At 38.8% G+C, this 22,742-nt stretch overlaps 1 long non-coding RNA gene across 1 annotated transcript; it reads left to right on the forward strand.

The window, feature by feature from the left end:
- The first annotated feature begins 1,200 nt into the window (after positions 1-1,200).
- Positions 1,201-20,935, forward strand: LOC135313484 (uncharacterized). Its single transcript, XR_010373118.1, has 3 exons — positions 1,201-13,491; positions 13,632-13,798; positions 17,946-20,935. It is a non-coding gene; the product is annotated as an uncharacterized LOC135313484 (long non-coding RNA).
- Positions 20,936-22,742: the final 1,807 nt, after the last annotated feature.

Here is a 22,742-nt window from a genome sequence, read left to right on the forward strand (position 1 = left end):
TGACAGAATGGCAAAACAAGTCCAGAAATTATGCAGGATTCTGAATGGTATCCATGCAGGAATATAGTGTAACTTTATATGGACCTAAGAATCTACACTGGATGAGATCCTGGACAATTATGGAGTGATATTTCCTAAGTTTCTGCATGCAGCTTTCAGGAGCTTTTACAGACAAAGACCATCAGCAATGTCAAGTAGCTTGCCTTTTTTGTTTTTTTGGGTAGGGGGTGGGTGGTGTTTTTAGTGAGATTTGACACTTGGACAGTTTTTCTTCCTTTATCTTCTACACGTTGTTTAACTTCCAAGGAATAAATACTGTGCCTTCTAGTATGATTGCAGTAATGTACAGGTGCAAATGTTTGACAGTGCAGTGTTCTGCCCAACAGCGCTAACAGAGCAAGGAAATGTTGCTTTGGTATTTAAAGGGGAGGGGAAGAAGATCTAAACGGCTGCTCTGTATTTCCACAATACAAGTGGAACAACACAAAACCTTCCTTATATTATGAATATTGCAAAATCACCAGGAAAAACCCTGCTGCATAAGATTTGAAGGTGTGGTTCTTAAGCACAAAGGCTGACCCCATTAAATGTTTCCTTATCTTCCTCTATAGCTGTCTTCGCTACTGCAGTGTAACCCCTCACTGTTATGGGCAGGATCCCAGAACACTGCATGGGTCTGTTCAAGAACTGCACATTGCCTTACCACCACTTGGCACTGCAGTGGAGCTTCACTACATACTGATCAGTCAGCACATAGGCTGCATTATGCCCCTAGTATTTGAATATATATTCAGAAGAGGATATAGTCAGCTGTCACTTTCTCCTGAATTGTTAAGACTTCACAGAATCACAGAATGGTAGGAGTTGGAAGGGACCTCTGGAGATCATCTTGTCCAACGCCCCTGCTTGAGCAGGGACACCCAGAGCAGGGGCACAGGAACGCGTCCAGGTGGGTTTTGAATGTCTCCAGGGAAGGAGACTCCACAACCTCCCTGGGCAGCCTGTGTCACTGCTCTAGCACCCTCACAGGAAAGAAGTTTTTCCTCATATTGAGGCGGAACTTCCTGTGTTCCAACTTGTGCCCGTTGCCCCTTGTCCTGTTGTTGGGAACTACTGAAAAGAGCCTGGTCCCATCGTCCTGACACCCACCCTTTAGATATTTGTAGGTATTTGTGAAATCCCCCCTCAGTCTTCTCTTCTCCAGGCTGAACAAACCCAAGTCTCTCAGCCTTTCCTCATAAGGGAGATGCTCCAGCCCCCTGATCATCTTGGTAGCTCTCTGCTGGATTTGCTCAAGCAGTTCCCTGTCCTTCTTAAACTGGGAGGCCCAGAACTGGACACAGTACCTCAAATGTGGTCTCACTAGGGCAGAGTAGAGGGAGAGGATAACCTCTCTCGACCTGCTGGCCACACTCCTTTTAATGCAGCCCATGATGTTTTTAAGAACATCTCATCTTAAAAGGCATGTGGACATCTCACCCAATATCCCCTAACAAGCAAAGTAAGCATGTATTAACAAACTATGTAATATAATTACAGTTTTTTTGGAGTGCCTTTCTCCTGGGTTTAATTCAGTCTTGTTCTGCTTAGTTCCAGCTTTCATGTAAGCCTCTAGTGGTTTCAGGGGCTATTGCTTTGAGATTTCAGGCTGTGCTAGATTGCAAGTGTGTCAGGTCACAGTAATTGGGTCAAATCTTTATGGTCAAAGTCATGACATTCCACTGCAGTCAGCTTAACTATGGCCAGCTTGCATCACCATAACATCACAGAGTATTGTTTAATTGCAAGGGTCTGGAATAAGTCCATGCCTTAGGAAAGAATAGGCAGATAGACAGAAAGAGGAGTATGGTCTAAACGCTTTTTGGATGAGAAGAAAGTTAGGAAGGAAAGCAAAGAAGAAGTAAAGGCTATAAACACAGCTGGATGAAAAGCCAGTGGGGAATGACCAGTACTTCATAATTTTTGTCCCTTTCCATATACTAATTGCTGTTAAACTTTCTAGAAAATTCCAACTTTTTGTTATCCTAATATTTAAAGTATTTTCCCCTCCATTACCTGTGAGAATGTCATTGTATTAAATTTGATTAAAACCTTTCTTAAAGGCAAGCAATCAGAAATACTTCAGGGGTGGGTGGGGAAAAAAAGCCGGAAAAATCTTGCCTGCCCCAATCTGTGCATTCACGTTTTAAATTTTGTGTACATATGTATATATTGAGCAATCTTACTTTAGTTCTGGTTCAGACTTAAGTACAGATATTTCTATCTAGGCTGCTGCTACATATCTAAGTTTGTAGGTCAAATTCTGTCCTAGATGTTCCCATCAACTATAAATACAAACATCTATGGAAAGAATGTACCTCTAATGATTACCAGATTTGAAATATAACCTAGAAAACTATTTCTAACTAGCAAAGCAAGTTAAGACAATTATGAGGAAAAGACAATTGCCAGTTCCACCTACATCTGGAAATGTGAGTCAATGTCATTTACATCAGGGATGGCCTGATTAAATCATTCCAGGTGTCAGCCACTGTCATGAATCATTATTTCTTTAACCTTGCAAGTGGGAGCTGTTAGAATTGTACCATTGTTCAACCAGTGCTTCTGACACTGGGGTTTGCAGGTCCTAATGCTGTTTAGTCCTTCATTTTGGATGGTCCTGATTTCTTATTTGGGCATTCTAGATTTCTGGGATGTAGGAAATTGGCAGGCAGGTATAACTTCAGGGGGACAGTTGTGATGGCTGTAGGGAAACTCTGCAAGGGGGATCCCTGCAAAGACTCTTTCCTGAAGGCTTTATCCAGAAAAAAAAAGATTAAATCTGAACCACAGAGAAATATTTTGACACCTATGTACAGCCCTTGCTGGACTATTCTCCCTCCTCCTGTCCCTGCTCACCTCTCCTCACCCCTCCTCTGCCATGCCTTCTCTCCCCAGCCTCCTTTTCCCCTACAACTTCTCTTGCCATTTCCCTCAGTGTTCCACAGGCTCTTTCCAGCTATTGTCGCTGCCACTTAGCCCACTGTGAAAGTGCAGCTCTTCTTCCTTGTGTGATAACAGATGACAGATAGTTCACCTCCAGATGGGTGACAAGAATGTGGGTCCTTTTCATTCTTCATTTAGATTTTATACAGGGTTATTCTGTGTCCATGGAAGGAAGAGAGGTAAAATTTGAGCCATTCAAACATATCTTATGGATATGGGCCCACGCAAGGGATGGCTTGACCTCAGTTGTTGTCTTCAAGGGTAATGGTTCGATTAAGAGAGTAGGTGTATGGTAGTCATTAGCACTCAGGACTTAGCAGTAGTAAGAATTCTCCTTCATACCAGTATGCTCATCAGAAGGCTGGGACACACCCTAACTTTTAATCACTATCAGGTTCTTCCACCCACTCAAGGAGTAAATTTGAACATGTCCGTGAAATGATCAAGTATAGTAATACAGTAGGCCCAGTAATGTTGATGTTCAATCAGTCACAAAGCTCCCCTTAGCTTCAGTGGCAGATGGAGCAAATCCATTGGTTTATAGACTTTAAAGGAAGCTTTCATGTGGAGCGTAAGAAAACTACACCAATTACTGTGCCCTTACTGGTTCAGGGTGAGCTAGCAATCCTAACGAAAAGTGAGCCTTAACTATTGGTCAGAAAAAGAGAGGGCTCACAGTAATGATGCAAGGAGAAAACTGCAACAGAGGCAAATACAATGAACTTTGCTTGAGACGGAACAATCAGCTTCCAACACACAACAGGATGCCATTGGCCAAATTGCAGTCCTGTTGGAAAGGATCTAGGGGTTACTGGCAGGGCAAACGTAAGTGAGCAATGCTATGCTGTTCTTGCAAGAGAGAAATGCTGTATAGGACAGTGTAAACAGGATAGTCTGTGTGAAGTCACCCAGCTGTTTGTCAGAACAGCTTTAGCTGCAATATTCCGTTTGGGATTGGGTGCCAGGTTTCAAGGGAATTACCGACCAGCTGGAGAAGGTTTGAGCAGGAGCAACAACAAGAACAGACAAAGACCTTGCACTAAAAGAGAAGGAAAACTTGAGCAAATTAAGAAATGTAAAGCAGAGAAGACTTCAGGAGGGGAAAAGGAGAATGTAATAGCCTACCAGTGCAAAAGGGTGGCAGGAAAGTAGAGTTCTTTGTATTTGTGGCTAGGACAGCAAGTAATGGGCTCAAGGGAAGCATGGTAACAAGGCTGCCCAGGAATACAAATAGTAACCACACTCAGGGAAAATACTTCCTTGGAAAGAATGAAACCCTTATACCACTGGTTAGGGGGCAAGTAAAGCAACCAGGCCACAGTCCTCAACTGTGATGGAGCCTCTATATTGTGACCCAAAGAACTTGACCTTAACATGCATGGCAGTACAACCCTAAGAGCTGGATGTGCATCTGCAGCTCTGATCCTCAAGATACACATATACTTATGTAACTTTACTAATGGAAATGCTCCTACTGGCTTCAGTGCAAGTACTCACTCAAGGAAAATTGCATCAGTGACTTTACTTGGGCTGGTGCCAGCAACAGTGTAATGGAATTATTTGCTTCCAATAGTAGCCATGTTTTCATTCCTTCTTTGAATTAAAACATAATAAATATGAAGAGCAAAGCAGATGCAGGAGATCAGAATAAAGAAAACCAGAGAAGTGAAGGGCAGAGCAAAGACTGCAAAATTAATATTCAATTTCAGTATGTGCTCCAAAGATTAATTGGATGGATTTTATCTGGTGTGTACGTTTAAGTGTGAAGAAAGAAAACCAGTATTTTAATCAAGGGTAAATGCAATGGAGAAGGGGAGGTATGAGAAGGCTTTAACTAGAATCTAGGAAGGGAAAAATGTCTAAACCTGCCATGGGTGTATAAATATATGATGCGAGAGAAAAAGAAGTATTGTTAGGGAAAACAAATGTGTATGTATCTGTGTGACAGACTGATGTATATATATGTGCAGTTACACACATCATCTTGCTTATATTTATGTTGCAGCTTTGGAGAATGTTTGTCAGGAATTAGCACACTCAAATTCCGGTAACGATGCATGAAACGTTTCTGCACCACAGCCTAATGACAAAGCAGAATCGCCTGCCATGATTGCCAAGGAATTGCTAAACAAAGCATGAAGACCTAGGGATGGTGAAATACACCAGCAGAAATCATGGCCAGCTGTCTTGCACAGGGCTTTGTCACGCCTGTAGCAAATAAATCTTTGAGAATTGCACAAATAGAAAATGGGAACAAAAGAAATGTGGCTGTCATGACAAGTGCAACTTGGTAGCACACTAGACTTCTCTCACATTCAGACAGAAGGGCTAAGAAAAGTCAATAACAGCCAAAGATGAGAGCTGGAGGGATAACAAGTACACAGCAAATAACCTATGGGAAGGTTTCTTCATACTTTGCCTAGGACAGAGAGAGAAAGGCTAGTTGAGGTTGACAGCGACCTTGGGAATGTGCTCACTAACTGGAGATGTTATGAGTTTGCAGACACAGGGCCAGACAGGGGCAAACATTAATAGAGGAACTCGAAACAAAGTCATGCAAAGAAGTGAAGCTAGAAATGGCCTAGTAAAATATAAGTTTGGGTTAGGTTTCCAGATATATTTATGTAAATTGGCCCACCAGGAGCTTTCAAAAACATCAGTTGTCAGTTTCCTTTCTACAACAGCAGTTGTTACAGAATGTTATTTCACGTAATTCCTCTTTACTGTATCTGTGCATTGTCAATAATCAGGACAAAAGGTCAGAGGAGGTAAAAATTATTTTAAAAACCCCATCAACAACAGCAAGCTATAAAAAGATGCATGGGAAGAGAGCCTTGTTACTGAACCAGTGTAGGCTTTGTTTTAACATTTCTGGGGTATGCCTCTGGCGCCTGATCCTTCCTGAAATTGCCCAGACACAAGGATGCCAGGCAAATCAAGTATTTGCAGGAGTCTGCCCATTAGTTTGTAGGAGAGTGGATTGTGCTTTGGTTTGGATAGGGTTAGCACCGAGCCTTTAACAAATGAATGTGCAAAATGCTAATGCAAATATAGGTACTTGGGGTTTTTTTGTTTCTGTCTTCATCTGCTTAACACAGTAAAGAGCACCAGAGGCAATTTGAATGATGTACTTTCAGTGAGTTTGCAGAAATTTGCCTAAAGATGTCTGCCAGTGAATTTCATAGAAGTGGATTTATTCCGGGGAGAAAACCTGAAAGGGTGGAGAGGTGATAAAAGGGAAATGTAGACATCAGGGAAGTAAACAATGGAAGAAGCAGACAGAACAGATGACAGAAAACACACAACAACACTGCTTGGTTAAAATAAAGGAATTGGCTGTGCTTATATGAGGGGTGGGGGAGGCTGACACTAGCTTCAAATACTCCTGGACCTTCACTGCTCTGTTCCCACAGCATGGCATGCCACTTTGAAGCTGTGCCAACACAACTCTTTGTGTGGCCTCACAGTGAATCAGACTGAGTTCACTTAAAAAGAAGTGGACTCATTTTGCCAGGTCATTCAAAATCAGTTCACTAATGTGGTATAGAGCATGACACACACATTCCTGAAAATAATGTATTGCAAAACCACAGCCATAGTTCATGCTGAAGGAAAATACAAGAACATGGGAATAGTTCCAATTCAAAACAAGTGCTTCAAGAAGGGCAACGTTCAGAGAAGGTAGACAAAACCATACATGAAAATTTTAGTTGAAGCTGGATCATATGCGGACGCTGGCAACTGAGTACTATTAAAAGCACAGAATACAATGAATACTACTGAAAGCAGAAGTATTAGAAAATAAAAAGGACCACCACTTGGAAACTGGAAATGCTTGAAACAGTCTAGTGTGGTTTTGCTCAGATCAGCTAGTTTTTTCATTAATATATCATACTTGTAGAATCTGCAAAAATTCACAAATGTTTCTCTTGATGCCAAATGCTGACTTAACAAAGTTAGCCCCTAGCATTAAGCTAAGTACCAATCTTTACAAATTCCACTGTACAAGCTATGCTAAAATAATCTTTACCTCTTTTCAAGTTTGTCATGTGTATAGGGTTTTTTCTTCCAATTTCATGCCTGTAGCCATGCATTTCTTTACAGAAAAGAGCAATTTTTACGGGGGGGAACCTTCACTGTGTTTCCTTGTGGGACTGCTTTCATCATCTCCTGTTTCTAAGGTCTTGTTCAGTGCTTTAGGCAAATTTTGTAAGCTCGAAGGGGAAGTATATTCAAAACCAAGAATCTCATTTGCATAAACCATATACAAGGTGTACTTTGAGAGAACTGAGGAAAATAATTTAGTCTGTTTTGTTCCTTAAATATAACAAAACTGCAGACACAATTCTGAACTTAGTGCATTGTGCAAAGAACTGTAGTAGCAAAATTTTCATCGACTGTTCTAAGTTTTCCCTTGATAAGACATGAATCTCTCCCTATCTTTTCCATTAAGTACAAAACTGAAGTTGCATTTGGATGTGGTTGTGAATTTCAGGAAGCCTTGGGCTTAAGCACCTGAGTTCACTGGGCCGTGTTGCACATTTCAAAATCAGACCCACTGAATGCATTGTGATGTGTTTTTTAAATCTTTTTTTTTTTTTTCCCCAGAAACATGGTTCTATTGCCTATTGCAAGCCCTGCCATCCCTAGATTTTAAATATATGCCTATCGCCCCCTACAAGGAAGCCTGCACTTTCTTTTTCCCTCTGGATAGTATTGATTTTTAACCCACAGTTGCATCAAATCATAGCCAATTTGCTCTTTGGCACTCTTCCTCAGGTTACTTATCAGATGGGTTCAGATCAGATCCAAATGAACAGGGAGATTATAAAACTGCAAGGCACAGGAGAAAGTGTCTGAACGAGGCATTTAGATTAAAATGGTGACCTAAGGTTGTTAAGGACTCTTTCACTGTATAGGAAAAAGAGGGACCTCACTTATTGTTACATGTTTGGGATACTCAAGAGCATCTTGGACAAGATGATCTCCAGAAGTCCCTTCCAACCCCTACCATTCTGTGATCTCTGCCTGCAGATGGACAAGAGGCATGTGCTGGCACAGGCATTACAAGTCTGTCAAATTCACTGTGTACTAAAAGCCTCTGTTGCTTCCCCATCTGCATATGATTTCCCCATGTCCTAACAGTTCTGCTGGCAGGTGTACTCATGGAAATAACCAGTTATAAGCTGGAGGTAAATCTTCAAATGTGGTAAATTCTGTGCTTGACAGGTTAACACGCTGTAGGAGACAAATAGAGTAATGGATGCTTCCCTTCACTTGATGTTTATACACATTCAAAGCATTGCTCTGGTCAGTTTTCTCCCTGCTTGCAATCTCTGCTTTTTATTGAGGTGAAACTTGGAGGTGAAGAAATGAACAAGAATATTTATAAAAATTCCGTGTCATCTCTAAAGGTTTGCTCCATAACTGACCGAACTGATTTGTAAATCATAGATTAATTTTACTCTTATCAGATGGCTGTAAGGAAGCTATATGCAACACAAGATTTCCTCTCTTAGACAGTGATTGTTTTTGTTTGTATTTTATCAAGGCATGTTTAAATTTACAGTCAAACAGCCAACAAAATCATTAAGCGTTATATGCCTCCTGACTACTCTAGAAATACCTCTCCATCTTCAACAGCCAAATCTTCTGAGTTGTGCTGAACTGGCTTCTGCCTCACCCAACATAATTTGGTCCTCAAAAGAGCAATTACAGAGCAAATTTGCTATTACAAGAGATGCTTCCCCCCCCCCCCCCCCATTTCTATAGTATATAATACAATGTTGGAAGCTTGGGGGTTGGGCGGGGGGTGTCAATACCTGTAGAGCGAAGGTGCTGTCATGAGACAAAAAAAAACCAAACAAAAAACCCACTATATCAATCCACTTTCTAAGATGGAACTCTACAGAGAGGTGGATAGGTGCACAGTTTCAGTAAAGAGATGCCATTGGTTCTGGAAGTGCAAGGTCCTGTTTTATCATAGTAGCTACAGATCTCAAATACATGATGCTACATGGGGACAAGCTTTGTAGTGCTTTAATGTAGCACAACTTCAGTGGCATGCCTTACTGTTACACTTACACAGGCAAGGCTTTTATCTAGACAATGGAATCCTTAATGTGTTAAAGATAAAAGGGGCGATGAATTTTTGTCTGTCACAAAATTACTCCAAGTAATCCATATGATCAAGATCCAATAAAATGCCCTCAGTAGCTAAATAAAACTAGAAATATGCTTACACAGCACACTTTATGGTGCGGTCACAGGTTTCCTCAGGCAAGCAAATAGAAGCTTAAATTGGCCACACTGACAAGTAAGCTTTTTAATCTAGGAAGTTAAAAGCTTTCGCAGTTGATGCTAGATGCATGAGCCATCTCTTTGTAGTGTGGGGCTATGCAGGAGGCAAGGCATGAGAATAGCACTTCAGTAGTTACTACCTTGTCAGAGGTGCCTGTGTTTGAAATTTGAGAGAATTCCTATTAATATTTCTGCTATAAAGTTGAATCATAACATAGCTGGGGTAAAACTTTTACAAGACTGTGGAGCTATATATTGAGGCTATAACATTGCTATTTAAATTTGTTTAAAAAAAGAATAAAACCCATGTAGATGAAGATGTAACTTCTAGCTAATTACAGAATGGAAGTCTAGAAAAGATTAAAAAGCCACTTTCTTAATTGCCACAAGTCTCATGAATGCAGCTAAAAACTAGAACTCAATGGAATTATTATTGGCTACAGAAGCACAAAGTTAAAATGTAGCTATAGAAATGTGTAACATCTACTATTACTATCAATATGCTGTGTCCTATTCCACATTGGCTATGACTATAATATTGATGAAACAAAAACATATGTAGCAGGCTACATGCTCATCTGGGGTGATACTAATTTAGTAGACATTCAGTTTACTTCTATGAAGGTCTTAAAAAGCCTGTTTTCAAGGTAATAGACCTAGTGCTTTGAGAATGTGTGTACCTAATTTTATTTACATGAGCAGTTCCCTTGAGACATGTTAGCATAAAAAGAATTACCTGAAGTTCAAAGAATTTAGCAAAGGCAAGGATGACTTACACCATTATTATTTATTGATTTTATTTTTTTTAACTCACTAGAAGATGCTTTCCCAGACAATGAAGAGTTAATGAAGAATAAAATCAGTCAAACTCTGGCTTGTCAGAATTTCTGGCTGTGTTCCCTGTGATCGTGTCTGAATGTAGAGTGTTTACAGGCAGCTGACTGCCTTTTATCAGAAACCTTCAAATAAAGAGGGCTTTTTCTACCTTAACTCTGTCACCTAACATTCAAATAATCTGCTGTTTTGAATGCAATCTTGTAAAATAAAAATTACTTGAAAAGTTTAGAAAAGCAAATATTAAACAGAGCTGAAGATATCATCTGTGCCCCAAGACACTGTTGGGAATTGTCTTCAAGGGCTGAGGATGAGGAAGGAACAGCAAACACATGAAAGAGGAAAACTGAGTAGCACAGTGTACTGTTAGGTTAGCGCATGCTCATGTCCTAAACCCCTGGGGCTGGTAGAAGAATCCCATAGAGTAGAAACCTACATTGCAGGAGACTAGAAGTCATGGGTCCATCTCTCTACTGTGCTGTCTCAGGAACAGCTGTATAGTAGACATCTGGCTGACTGTAATAGTTCTGCAGTCTGCCAGTATCAGGCCAAAAAAGCAGCCAAGGATTAGCTAGGTACAAGAGTCTACGAAGATTCAAAGGGTTATGCCTAGTGCAAGCTAAAAGGTTGTCTAAATAATGGAGAGTGCAATAGTGGAACGTTGCTGACGTCTAATTGCAGAACAGGAAAAATACAGTAAGTTGGATACTATTTATATAAGAAAAACAAAGTACTGAACAGAAAAAAACACTATGGAAAGCAATCTACAACATAGACAAAGGACAGCAGCAAATAGCTTGTGAAATTAATGATACAGAAAATCTGGAAGTTTTACTTATAATTTGTTGTTCAAAAGGAAGAAAGACCAGCAATGACTGTTTTATATAGCTGCTGATTACTCACAGATGATGAAGGGAAAAGAAAATGTGGAGTAAGTAATGATCTATTGGTTGAATCACAAGCATCGCTTAATATATGTAGTTCAGTTAGTGATCCTACCTGCTGGCTGTCCTTTGCAACAGGCATGACCACCCACCTGCAGGGCTGAAGTTGCACTGAGGTGGCTATTGTTACCAATGCTATTTGCTGATGCTCCCTTTTCCTATCCGGGGAGAGGAAGATGTTACCAGATTACTTGTCACACTGGTCCCTATAACAATAAAAGTAAACATTGCTAGTGTGTAATGATACTGATAGCTCTTCTCTGGGATGAAAATAAGCCCTGTGAAACAGGTGGAGATGCAAATAAGCATTTCTCTGCAGCAGTAGTGGAGCGTAGAGTTATCAGAAACGGACAAAGAGCAGGAATGGACTTTAGCTGTGAATGTATTTTCTAAATTAACTTATCAAATTATTGCAATAACTTGGATGTTGAGTAACTGCATCAGCAACTAATCCTTCATTCCCTTTGAGGAGAGTCATGTGCTTTCCCCAGCTACAGAAATTTCCTGAAGCACATGTGTGCAGTCTAAGTGCTCTGATAATGATTTAGGTTTCCAAACAAACACTGTCTTCACCGATAACTTCAAATTTTGGTGCACAGCATGTCAACCTTAAAAGTGAATTCATTTAAGGGATTTATTCTGTATTTAGAATACAAATGTTGCATCATCACGCTTCCTTTGGGTAACTTGCCTGTGGGGCTTTCTTGATATATAACAGACCTCATTTGGTATAAATTGTTGCAGCTCAGTTGACTGTTGTGAATCAAAGCTACTTTGAAGAAGCCAAAGATATGCCCAAGCTTTTTAATTTTTTCATGATTATAGTCGTGTGTTTCTTCAAACATTTTTGTCCTTCACTATCAAAATAAGTGGTATGATTCCTATATGTTTGTTCTGGGGCCTTGGGTTTTTCGGCATAAGTTGATGTATGCCATACATATTCAGTGTCCTCAACAGAGATTTTGCTACTTTCACAAGCTTTAAATTTGCCTTTCTTCTGCAATCTGGATTCCTTTGTGCTTTGTTTCTAAAGCCTTTGGAAAATGTTTCTCTCACACATCCCTTTGATTAGAATATAAAATTACATAAAACAGTCAGATATCCAAATTCTGTCTCTTCAAGAGAACAGCAGATTTTGTTTCTCTCATGATGACCAGTGTAATTATTCTGGATTGCTTTAAAATTTCCTGTATATGTCCATATATCAGTACTTTTTAACTATCTATGTTTCTGTTAATGCTTTTATTTCTAGGAATACAAATGCATTAAATTCCATTACAGACAGTCATAAAAAGTCCTTTATCTTTGATCTCTGTTACAAGAGTGACAGTTGCTTGAAGTATAAAAACCTAAAATTAAGCAGGACCTTAATCAAGAAATGTTCTTTGAAAGCTGAACTAGATTGTAATGTATGGTGTTGAAGGCACTGGCTATTTCTTGTCCAGAATTGGCAAACGGTTTTGTCAGAAAGCACTAGTGGCTGAGACTGTGAAAATCATAGCCCAAGCAGAAGTTCTCCTCTAATGCAGAACCGAGTGGTGTGCTTAGCTTAATCTACAAGTAAGGAGCAGCACTGGGTCTGAGGCTAAGCTCTTCATGTACTAGACTCTGAGTAAGACCATCTCAGTCCCTCCTGGAGTATTCTTCTGCAAGTGTCTTCTCTGTTGAAATCCTGTATGTTTTTATCTTCTAAGTACTATTTAAACTGCAGTATGTTGTCAGGCAAACCTCATTTTGCATGTTCTCCCTTCTGCTTAAATCACATGTGTTTATTATTAACCTGTTTCCTAGGCAGATTCAGTACTTTTTCTGGAGAGTTCTAATAAGGCTTGCTGGCCACTCTGACCAGTCATCACACCTGTCCTCTCCCTCCCTGGTAGCTTTCCAGCCTTCATATCAATCTGCTTGAGTATGAAGAGTCATAATTGATTACTATCTTACAGATGCTTGAGATTAAAAGTTTTGTAAGCTGCTGAATGCACCTGCTATACTGCAAATTCATGACACTGTTTATTCAGCTCTTCCCCCGTCTTGCTCATGCTGCTTATGTATGTGCAATGACTTATTACTTACATTCCTTTGTCTTATAAGGTGGAACTTTCATTTGAATGTTCATTGAGTTGAACTGTGCCTTATAACATAATGTTTGAGTTGCCGCATCCTCAACTGATTCCCATTTCTCCCGCTTTGGATATTAATCCCAGCCATTGATGTGATGGGCTGTGTTTTTGCTTTGTACGATGGTTGGCCTGTAACTGAAAAGATCAGTGTTATCAGTGACACCTAATTCTATTCCTTATGTGGCTGATAAGCCATGTTATGTCCATTTCTGTGTTTGATCACATGGTGAAGTTTCATGGCAACTGGAAATGCAAGGTAGAGGAAGAATCTCTGTATGGTATCAGCAGCAGCTAAAGCATCCGTTCAGGTTTGTGTTTCCATTCAAAACATAATGTCTTGATGTAAATTCCCAATGTTGTTAGTTCTGTTTGCACACCAGAACTTTGTATGGTGTTCCAAAGCATCCCTACCTTTATACCAACTAATCCTGTTTCTCCTCCTTCCCAGCAAATCCGTGTGCTTAACATGCAACCACAGCTACAAAGGAGGACAGTGCTATTATCCCATTTACAAATTAAGAACCTGAGGCACAAATAAGAACAATGACATGCCAGAGGTCACACAGGAAGTCTGTGGGAGAACTGGGAGCTGAACTCTGGTCATTCAAGTCTGAGGTTAGAGACTGGAACTTTCCTCTCTGATGGAGGACTGAAAATACTTTCTGAAATTCAATATGCTTACAGGAATTTGGTGCTCTCTTTGGTATTTTCTTATTATTTATTACGCAAGTCTAGGTAACATATCAAGTTAAAGTCCAGCCTATTTTTCTTTGATTTCTTTTTTTCCTTTTGCATTGCCAGCTACCTGTCAAACTACTGAGTTTATAGCATTTAATTTTCATGTATCATTGCTTATAATGGTAAATGACAAATATTATGCTATTCTCTTTCAAGTATTTGCCTAGATTATTAACAGAATTTAAATCACAGACATGTTTTCAATGGGAAACATGGGCTAAGACATCAGCCTTTTTCTTAGAAAATGCTCTCCTGTTCTCTGCCCTGTCACCAGCATTTTGGGAGTCCTAAACTACTAGTGCAGGAGAGACCATTGCTTTATAAGTAGTGTAAAGAGATTCATCTGCTGTGAAGCATAATCTACAACAGCATTTGAAAACTGGAGGGAGGGGCCTTTATATTCAAAAGGCCCTGCAAAGACTGTGTAAGTCAGTACTGAAAGATGCTAGGGTCAGATCCCCAGGTGGATCAAATTACCACATTACAGAATAGAATCATAGAGGTTGGAAAAGAACTCTAAGGATCATCAAGTCCAACCATCAACTCCACACTACCATGTCTCCTAAACCATGCCCTGAAGTGCCACATCTACATGTCTTTTAAATACCTCCAGGGATGGCGACTCTACCATCTCTCTGGTCAGCCTGTTCCAATGCCTGACCACTCTCTCAGTAAAGAAATTTTCCCTAATATCCAATCTAAACCTCCCCTGACGCAACTTGAAGCCGTTTCCTCTCGTTCTATCTCTAGTGACCTTTATAGCAGATAAGTAAATGAGATGTATTTTGGGTTTTGATGCATCAAAAGAAGTCACCAAATCACCCTCCCTTTAGAGTATCAGGTCTCCTATATTCAAAAATAGGATGATTTCTATAAGCTACTTTGTCCTATTTCTTCCCTAACTTAAAATGTCACACTTCAATGAACAATTCTGTTGTTGCCATTTATGTGATCGTAATAGCACAGCTTGTCCCACTGAGGACCAGTTAGGCTGTGACAAGCTAGCTGTGCACTAGAAACAGGCATCCATGTCTGTGGCCAATTAATATTAACTGTCTGGAGTTGAAAGTGGGAACAGTGGTAGAGTAAGCAGAGCTTCTCTGGTGAAAGAGGAAAAAAGAAAAAGGAGCTAGAAGCTCCTCTGAGCAGTGAGGGGCAGGTCTAGGGAAGTACCCTTCAGGGACAGTGTTCCTGTAGCAGGTGTGGGGAGGAAATAACAGCAAGCAGATGATACTTAGTTTTCAGTCTTTGTAGATGCTTCTGGGGTCTTGAGATTAACAGCCCTCACTCTTATTACAGCAGAATTAAAGGAATTGGGAGAGTAGTGAGAAGCAGTGTTGCTTAAGATGTCATCTCTGTACAACTGTATTTTTAGTATGTCTATACTTCTAGTCACCTGTCAAGGCATTTTAACTAGCATGATAAATTCTAGCCTACAGCTCACATGGAGATTTCCCTGTTAGTCACATAGGTATTTCCAGTTTTGAAAAGTAGCAACAAATGGCTGTCTACTACAGACTTTGTCTTTCCTTATCCTATAGTTTAGAACCACAGTTGCTGGGTTCTAAAAAACTGAATTTTAAATGCAAGCTGACTTCTCAGAGAGTATCTTAACTTCTCTTTAAAAAGCTATGTACCCTGAAAAGAAGTTTACACATGAGATTATTCAATTGTCGTACCTGAACAACAGAATTCTCAAGTAAAATACTTACTGTGTCAGAGGACATTCTGATGATAAGGTAGTACCTCTACTTGTCTTAAAATAGTCCTGTAACAGAAAAAACCAAAACCAACTGTGACTGTGGTTGAATGGCAAAGTTGAGCATGCTTGCAAGCAGATAATTTTCTAACTGTATGAAATAGCTTCCTTATTCTTAAAGTGCCAATTATTTTTCCTTTTTCTTAATGTGACAAATCCTTTTATTTCACTTTCAGTTTATTTAGAAGGTGGAATTATCCATGTTAAGAAAGTATTTATGCCTATTATGAGAAACATCTACAAAAAAAAATGAGATAAATCACCTGTAGTCTATTAAGCTGGCCAGAAAAACGTGATACTTTAGCCACTAGAGGGACCTCCAGGAATAGAATATACAAAAACCTTTGCAAAGGCTATTTTGAAGTGTTAGGTCTCTTTAAAGAAAAACAAAAAAGCTTTGCAGGTCAAACGAATTGTCATTTGTTTATCATGAATTCTGAAATAATAGGAAATATGAATTAACTAATTATCTAATAGATTTTGTCAAGAAAAAGCAACTACTTTTCTCCTGGTAGGATATGAGTTTGGAGAGTTGTTTCCACTTCGCTGAATAAGTGTAGCCGCTTTCAATTGTAATTTAGCAGTAAGGTTGTGTGTTGCTCTTTTGAGAAGTACAAAGCAAATACAGTTACTCTCCTTTCAGAATTTCTGAGAACAGGATTTGGATGTGGTTCAGATAGTCTGCATTCCATAAGCTTAGTTTCTCACTGAATGGTACTTTAGCAGAGACCTCAATTTACTTCACATTTTAACAGCAGTTTAATAGCCCAATTAACAAATGTTTGTGCCTCACCGTGCATGCAAGTGCTTTTTAAAAAGTAGTTATGCTACCGCTTGGATCACTGGATTTGTAATTAGCAATCAATCAGGGAGATGACAGGGGCGCTCTAATGCTCCCTTTTATACTTCTGCAATACTACAGAAGAAGTTGCGGTGCTCTTCACATACAAAGTTTTGGGGCTCTGCAGGGCACAAATTCAGCAAGCTTTAGCTTTAGTATAGCTACTGTAAAACATGAAATCCTGCTAATGAAAGTGACTCTACTTCTGAGACACTGAAGATGAGGACACAAAGACAAGAATTGCAATTAGCCCAATTAGCAAAAGGTCAGGGATGGGACTAGAATTTGGCATTAAATCACAATTATGGAACAGGTGAAAAGAATTTTTGCAAGACCTTAAATTAGGTTGCATTGTTTAGCTTTACTAGCAAAATGAAAACTCTGATTTTTGTGAGATGAAAGCAACCTGAAATTCCAGTTTGGCAGAGCTGATTGTTGCACAGTCTCCTGTGGTCTATCCGCTGAGTTTTATAGTTTCCATTTTGTTTACACTGAGAGGTTACTTGCTGAGAAAAGGTGGGGTGGCAGGGGTGGAGACATTGCTAGTGCCTTTTCTATTACTCTTTGTTGTTTTTCTTGTTTGGGGCACTAGAAAGCTCTTTGATTAATTATTGTTTGAAAAAATCTTCACTTCTGCCACAGAGTTAGCATTATATTCTTTGCATTGCACATGTATAACCTCCCACTGAAGTTTTCTAGTGAACTACCTGCAATTAAGAGACATTCAACCATGGCCACCCTTAACTGGCAGACTGATGACTCCTGACATCAAAAGTGGGTTGACAAGTGGGTCCTGCTGAAGAAGAATGATTATCCATCCCATGTCATTCCATACATGTGAAGTAGGATATTATATGTTACAGATTAACGTGGTCACAGGCAGGAAGTGTTGCTTGACCAGGAAGAGATTTAGTGATAACTAGTGATTTCTTTCTCAGCTGCTAAGAGTGAAACCCTTCCCGAAATACCAGAACATCCTTTTATTTAGCACAGTCACCTCCATTAAATAACTATGAAGCAAAAATTTTGTGGGGATTTCAGAAGTTCAGTTAATTTATCTGGAGCTTGTTGAGCAGTGTTATTTGATACTGATTTTAGTCTAACAAAGAGGGTTTGTGACTAATGCAAGGAGGAGAATTTTCTTTTGATGCAAGAAGATGATGTAACGATTTCTTCTTTTGAAGAATGCCATTAGTCACTCTGCCCTCAGATACCTTTGCATGCGTAAGAATATGCATACTGTATCCTGTATGGCATTATGTGAGTAATCAAATGCCTGTTGAGTCTCACATGCTTCTGAGATTGAAATATACCATGTCTGCCTTAATGATGAAAATGAATGTTGCAGTGTGTTGTCAGCCTCTTTGATTTTCTCTTTTGGAGTGCTTCTCAGAAGAATCCTTTCTCAATTTTGAAAACTGCAGAATGATTAACCATGTCAAGGAACTGGGGAAGATGGGACACCACAGGCAACTGCTGGAACAGACTGGAGAGAATACACATGCATGTGTGCACAAGTGTGTCTGGCTGTCAGAAATCATAACCGAGATCTCCTAGAGGTATCCCCTCTTAGTTTTATTGGGCATTCACATGTTTTAGATTTTTATTTTTCCTACTGACACTTTATTCAAAATTTGCAAATATGTTGGGAGCAGGAAAAAAAAGCGTTGAGAGCAATGTTTGCAAGACGTGATGCACCAAAGCAGTTCAACTACATTTCTAGCTCCACTTTTTCTTTCTTACTGACAGTGAGCCTGGCAGGGGCTCTGCTCTGAAGTCCTGTTCCTAAACAAGTAAACATTTAAGACCTGAATTCTTCAGGATCACTTATACCTGGAAGCTTTTGGTCAACCAGCAACAACAGGACTAACATTGTAGAAAAAAATGTCATCTTTATTGCCATAAACCAAAATTCCAGCTGACTGGTACTGGCCTTTCATATAAATTTATGTTCATTAATGAGAAAAAGTCTACCAGGTATTGTTGCAGATATACATTTGCTATACATTTACTCAGTCTTACTTGGAAGGGTTTTTACTTTTAATTTTTTGGACACTTTTTTTGTTGAAGACAAAGAATAGAAATACTGTAAATAGCAGGACTGATCCTATGGACAAATAGCAAATATATTTTTCTTGTTTTTTTTTTTTTTTTTTTACCTCGGGAGGTTCAAATTTAAGTTAAGCATTTAAACATATGCATAACTTTGAACACATGAAAACAAACAAAAAAGTGGTTTGTATGCTCTAAGTCTCAGAGCCTTTCTTGAAACTTTGCTTCAGGACTTAAAACCTGAGCATTGATAGACAATAACATTCTTTCCCAGAACAGCACCAATATGCTTTAAAAACCTATGAAACAATGTCAATGTAAAGAGATATTATAAATGTACACATAACAATGCAGTCAGATAACATTCAAACAGATAATGTTAATCAGGATTGTCAGCTGCTAGACTGGGTAGCCTCCAAACTGTAGATATCTGGTGTGTGCTACTATCTTCTGCAAGGTTACTTCTCTCTACTGACCAGATTCCTCAACTTACTGCATCCACAGTTAAAAATAACCAACAACAAAGAGTGGGAAGAATTAAAAGCCAGTTTAAACTTTCTGAATAGAAAGTTATCTGCTGTTTTCTGTCTGCTCCATTTGTCTTGAAAGAGACTGATAGAAGAGCAAACTGCATGAACACCTTTTAAATGTGTGTCTTTTTTGACAGCGATTAGTCTTTTTAGGAAGTCATTCATTAATGTGATCTCTGACTTATGAATGATCAACTGCTAACTTGTTAGGTTGCTCCTGCTTTATTAATTTGTTTCAAGAGGAGGAACATGGGTTTCTTCTTTCCAAGTCCTGTTCTGTCTGTAGTTAGCTAATTTGCCACTGAAGGCAGCATTTCAGAATAGACGAGGCTATATTATCCACTTTTCAGGAAACAATTTATTGAGTGTATGGTCCAGGACATACATTGCCCATCAACTCGGCTCCTGTAATCTTGGTAATTCTTAAGGATAAACATCTCCTGTGTCTTTCTATGCAGCATTTGCCCTAATTACCAGCACTGTACTGTGGTGCTTTTTGAATGAATGGCAAAGGTCTCACCTTCCCCAGACATTCTTACCCTGGTACTTCTTGATGGTGCTGCTGCTTTTGTTGACTCCGAGAAAGCCTAGAAAGCAATAGTATAGATGCCTAATTTGCAGGTAGAGCAATGACACAGTACCTGTGGATCTTCCTGATCAAGGAAGCTGAAATAAATTCGCTTGAAGGAAAAAGTGAGCTGAACTAACCTGAGGGTTCTCTCTAGCCGTACAGCTAAGGGACCACAGGCACTAGTGGAGAAGGACAAAGTTATTACTGCACATTATAGGAATTTTATCTTAATGGTCAGGCTTCTGGGACATACTGCAGTGTCAGGTGATTTACACTCTGCATATCTGGAGTTTCTACTGGTGTGCTACCTGAGTTGCTTGACTAACAATGCCAATGTCATCAGGGAAAACCTGCTGGATTTGTATGCAAGAAGCATGAATGTATTCAAGAGCCTGTAACAAAGGTTTTGCTTAAATTTAAAACCTCAAGTTACGCTGGCATAAAAGCATACCAGTTGTACATTAATAGACTGTGATCAGTTAAAAAGAATGGTAAATAAGATTACCAAAGTGTCCAATGAAAAATGTGTACAGGTACTGAGAGCTGTTCTTAATTGCAACTTAATGAATGAACGAAAACTTACATATATCCCCCTGTCTTCCCACTGAAATGGCTAAGCTCTAGTCTTCCAAGGATTTAAAAAATGAAGCAAAACTCTCACCTCTTTCCACTTTCCTTGCCTCTGCTTTAAATCATAAGGCTGAGGTTTATTTGTGCAACATATTATTGTTCTGTTTTCAAACTTTTCTTTCTGTCTGAGGTCTAGGTACTTAGTTGTTTTGCAGCTTTTAATAGGAATATTTTTAAAGTAGTGACACACCTCTGTGAACAGAATTTCTAATTGATAGAGAATATTTCAGAAGTTATTGTCATACAGTTATTGCTATATGAAAGTATATAAACAATCTATGACTTAATTCTCAGTTCAGTACTGAGTCGCATTTACCTTCATCACTGCCTGTGCTTTTAAAACTATCTACTGACTTGATTAAACTGTGGATTCTCCAGGAAATGGAATGCAAAAAAATAGTTGCTCTAATTCAAGAAAAAGAATAAAAAAATTAAGACAAAACAACTCTCTCTTTCCTCTTCTTGAAAAAAGTTCTTTAACGTGTCCCCTCCTACAGCTGGGCAATGAAAAGTGGCATTTAAAAAGCAAAACAAACAAAAACCATCCCCCAAAGTAATCTAACAGCAAACAAGATGATTTCCATGCCAGTGGAGAACTGCTGCAACCTGTAATGGCAACTCAAGTGTTAAAGGCTTTCAGAAGACAGAGAACACTCAGATACTTAGTGTTTGTTTGAGTCTTAGCTTCCACAGGGAAGTAATCACATAAAAGATCAAGGTGTCTCTTTATAACTGGCTGCAGCAATTACAGCTTGTAAATATTCAGCACTGATCTACAAGTATGGTTTGTGATATGATGGCAGGCACAAAGTGAAAATATAGCATGTAATAAGCATAGCTGACAATGCATGCATGATATTGGTCATAATTTGGTACAGGATAACAGAAGCACAGCCCCAGGCTGCTCCAGACATTTCTGATCTAGAACAGCCCAATGGTGGGATTTTCGGAAACGCTTTACAAGTCCTCTGCCCATTAAAGTACTAGAACTGGGAGTTTTACCATCAGCTTCATTGGTGTATTATCATCATACTTCAGCGACTCACAACGCCTCATTTCTAGAATAAAAATCCTCAAAGATTTAAAACAGTACTTGCAAACTGTGAAATAACAAATATCACAGTTGTTATTAATTTTGCTACAGTCCTGTAAATACTCAACGTAGACTAAATTATTACTGTTCTAAGAAACAATTCAATGTAATCGTCCACCTTCATATTTAAAACCCATATCCTCTTTATCCAATGTATTTCCCTACTCTCTTCACTATGAAAGCCTAGCTGCCTGGCTCCATAAACATATTTTAACACTCACCTGCCTTCCTTTCCCATTTTTAGCTGTTCCATGTATACACTGCACTCTCTGGATTTTTTAAAATATTCTTCCACTTAAATAATTCTGTTCTTTTGTAAAATGAACATGAATAATATCAAGACATGGCTACTTATGAAGGGGAAAAATAGGAATTGCCATTACCACATTAAAGTATTCATCTCAAAAATGTTACAAATTATAATACAGTTTTGGTAAGTTAGTATATACTAAAGGGAATTATTCCCTGGATTCTCATCACTAAGTAGCCATCTATTTGACACTTTTATTTAAGTATGCTCTTGCCTTCACCTGTGCCAGACAGATGTTTTAGCATTTAGTAACATGAACTAGCTGGGAATCATCTAACAAAATTATTTTTACTATATAAAATAAATATCATCTATCAGTAACACATGCAAAAAAGTGGATTTTGATTAATTTCTTTACTCCAGGGAAGAGATGTTTAGATAGTGCCTAAATACTAATTTTATATATTCTAAAATTCCTTTATTTTTGAGGATTCTTTTAAAGATTTAGCCAACATTAGAGGTCCAAACCAAAACATTTTGGAAATATTTCTGATGTGAAAAACAGTTCAATATATTGGGGTATGGAATATATTTAAGACTTCTCTTGTTTTGCAGTGAGAAAATTATTGAAACAAACTTTGGTTGCTTGGATCAGTTTCTCATTGAACACTGGATCAAATTTACTTCATGATAATTTTCTTCCCTGCTTGGCTATTTAGGTATATACTTTGGAAGGAAATTGTGTACGTAATACAGGAAATTTCATTTTCTTAAGTTCAGATATGTTGGTGTTTCTACTCTCTGTTTTGTTAATGGATAAATAACAACATAATGCCATGATTTGTTTAAAGATATTGAAAACAGGTTTTGAAGAACAACATAACGAACATATGAACATACAGCTTCTTGTTTTGCTGAACTCTGTAAATTGTTTTGCAGCTGGTTCTAGGATAAGGTCCTGTATAACTCAAACAATATATTGGTCTTTAAAACAAAGTGGAACACTTACATTAAGAAACACATTTGTTAACTTTAATATCAACGCTTTATCAGGCTAGCCCTCAAACAGTGAGCCCCCAAGGGTAGCAATGACAT

This window comes from Phalacrocorax carbo, chromosome 5 (genome assembly GCF_963921805.1).
Source record: "Phalacrocorax carbo chromosome 5, bPhaCar2.1, whole genome shotgun sequence".
In the NCBI taxonomy this organism is placed as follows: Eukaryota; Metazoa; Chordata; class Aves; order Suliformes; family Phalacrocoracidae; genus Phalacrocorax; species Phalacrocorax carbo.